The sequence below is a fragment of the Oryctolagus cuniculus genome, chromosome 5 (assembly GCF_964237555.1).
Source record: "Oryctolagus cuniculus chromosome 5, mOryCun1.1, whole genome shotgun sequence".
In the NCBI taxonomy this organism is placed as follows: domain Eukaryota; kingdom Metazoa; phylum Chordata; class Mammalia; order Lagomorpha; family Leporidae; genus Oryctolagus; species Oryctolagus cuniculus.
The window spans coordinates 117,007,219-117,010,233 of record NC_091436.1 but is presented as its reverse complement, the minus strand read 5'-3'; positions in this window follow the sequence as shown (position 1 = coordinate 117,010,233).

Below are 3,015 nucleotides of genomic sequence, written 5' to 3'. Positions count from 1 at the left end.
AAACCATGAGGCAAACCAGTTTCCTTACTTACAGATAGAGAGACTGCTGGACATGCAGTGGACACTTAAATCTAATGTGCAGGGGACAATTAGGCTGAGGCTGTCTCTTTTTTTAAAGATATTTATTTATTTATTTATTTGAAAGGTAGAGTTACAGACAGTGAGAGACAGAGACAGAGAGAAAGATCTTCCTTCCTTTGGTTCATTCCCCAAATGGCTGCCACGGCCAGAGCTACGCCGATCCAAAGCCAGGAGCCAGGAGCCTCCTCCTGGTTTCCCTCTTGGTCTCCCATGTGGGTGCAAGGGCCAAATCACTTGGGCCATTCTCCACTGCTTTCCCAGGCCATAGCAGAGAGCTGGACTGGAAGAGGAGCAACTGGGACTAGAACTGGTGCCCGTGTGGGATGCCAGCGCCGCAGGTGGAGGGTTAACCTAGTGTGCCACAGTGCCGGCCCCAAGACTGTCTCTTCATTTTCAGTTCCTTTGTAGCAAGTTGCAACTTACCTCAGTATTTGAAGAAACTAAAACCTCAATTGGAATATTTTTGGTAAAAAATAAATGTGAGGCCAGTATTGTGGCACAATGGGTTAAGCCACTGCTTGCAATGCAAGCATTCCATATCAGAGTGCCAGAGTCCCAGCTCCTTCACTTCCAATCCAGCTCCCTGCTAATGTACCTGGGAAGGCAGTGGAAGATGAACCAAATACTTGTACCCCTGTCACCCATGTGGAAGACCTGGAGACCTGGACGGAGTTCCTGGCTCCTAGCTTTGGCCTGGCCCAGATTTAGCTGTTGAGGCCATCTGGGAAATCAACCAACAGTCAGAAGTGCGCTCTCTCGCTTTCTCTCTCTCTCTCTCTCTCTCTCTCTCTCTCTCCTCTCTCCCTCACTCTGTTGCCTTTGAAATAAATAAATTTTTAAAAATGAATAGATGGGCTTCAGACAATCACAAAGAGCTGCACTTCAGCTAGTCCCAGGCAACAACTCCTCTCACCAGTCCCCATGAGGTAGGTAATCAGGTGATTCTTTATTTGGCATCAGTGTTTGGCCTGTAAAAGCTCACTGCTCACATTCCTGAGTCAAGCTATCTGAACTTGCTTCTGAGTGCTGCCCAATTTGTGAATCATTGATCAAATACACTCTGTTAAACTTTCAAAAAAATTTAAAGCTTCTTTTCAGAGCAGCTTCATAGAGAGGAATGCATGTAACACAAAGAGGAAAAAGAAGCTAAGGTTGAGAAATGAGATGCAAAGAGACCTGCCTTGCAAAGACTGAGCAAAGACAGGGCAGCAACAAAATTAGAAAGAATTTAAGAACGGGGTGGGTGTTGTGGTACAGCAGGTTAAGCCACCACTTACAATGCTGGTATCCACATCAGAATGCCGGTTCAAGTCCCAGCACTTCTGTTTCCCAACAAGCTCCTTACCATTGCTCCTGGGAAAGCAGCAGATGATGGCTCAAATACTTGGGGTCCTGCTACCCACAGGGGAGACCAAGATGGAGTTCCTGGCTCCTGGCTTTGGCCTGGATAGTCCTGGCTTTTAAGGACATTTAGAAAGTGAACCAGCAATATGTACAAGCACACATGTATTGCCTATACACAAATCCTTTTAAAATGTGGCCAGGTTTATGGTGTAATAAATTAAGCCCCCATCTGCTATGCCAACATCCCACATGGATGGAGTCGCATTCCATATATGTAGTTCCTGACTCCTGGTTTTGGCCTGGCCCAGCCCAAGTTGTTGTGGTCATTTGGAGAGTGAAACAGCAGGTGGAAGATAGTTTCTCCCCACTACTCCGGAACTCAGCCTTTCAAATAAATAAAATAAATTTTTTTTAAATGCGAGCAGAGTCTATAACAGAAAGGGGGGGTTTTCTCTTGAGAGTATCCTCCTCCAACTTATATATTATAACCTAGCAAATTCATACAGCATAAATGAAGGCCAGATAAAGCCTTCGCCAGATCATAAAACCTGAGGGAATTCATCACAACTGTGCCAGCCTTACAAGAAATGTTTAAGAGAGCTCTATGTCTAGAAACAAAGGAAAGAAAAACATCTTCATAAAAACATGTGAAAGAATAAAACTCAATGATGAAGCAGACATACAAAAGAAACAGAGAAAATAATCCAATTTCAACACCACAAAAAACCATTAAACCAACAAAAGAAACAATAAGAGAGTCATAAAGGATCAAAGAATACACAAAACAATCAGAAATCAATGAACAAATTGACACAACTAAGTTCTTGTGTATCAATAATAACTGTGACTGTAAATTGATTATATCTCCCACTCTAAAGATAAGGACTGGCTGAATGAATAAAGAAACAAGACCCAGAATTTCAAGATAGTGGAATAGGGAGTAGTGTACTACACTAGGCTAGGGGTAAATAGTAAAAAGCAAAAAAGTGTAGAAAGTACATTCTCAGGGGGAGAGTTACAGAGAAAAAACACAGTGGAAATTCTATAGGAGGAGGAATGCCGTGGATCTGTGTGCAAAGTGTGGAGACTCAGCACAAACACAGACATGACACATGACTCAAACAGCCGAGAGCCAGAGAAAGCGTCTGCTTTGAAGACTGAGGCGAGATCAGACTGTAGCAACATCAGCCACTAGCGACATAGCCAGAGGGAAAGCATGGCATGAGTCCAGCCTGGAGCCCTAATGGGGAGAAGGTACTTGCTAACCAGTTTTTAAAAATGGGCACATTTCTCTCACCCCATCCCCCTCCACAACAATGCCCAGCAACTGGCTGAGAGAGGGCAAGCCCTATTTTGGGCATAAGCAGCAGCTGCGGAAGACCTTGTGCACATGGACAACAACTGGCTGAGACAAAATGCCATCTCAGCATCTCAGTTGTGGTGCTACAGCAGAGAAAAGGCAACATTCTGCCAGCAGCTCTTGTGCACACCTGTGATTCAGAGATTCTAGCAGAGGGAAAAATCTGCATTCCCCACTGACTTTGAGTCTGGCTGGAAGGATTGACAGGGGCTGGGCACCCATGTAGGACT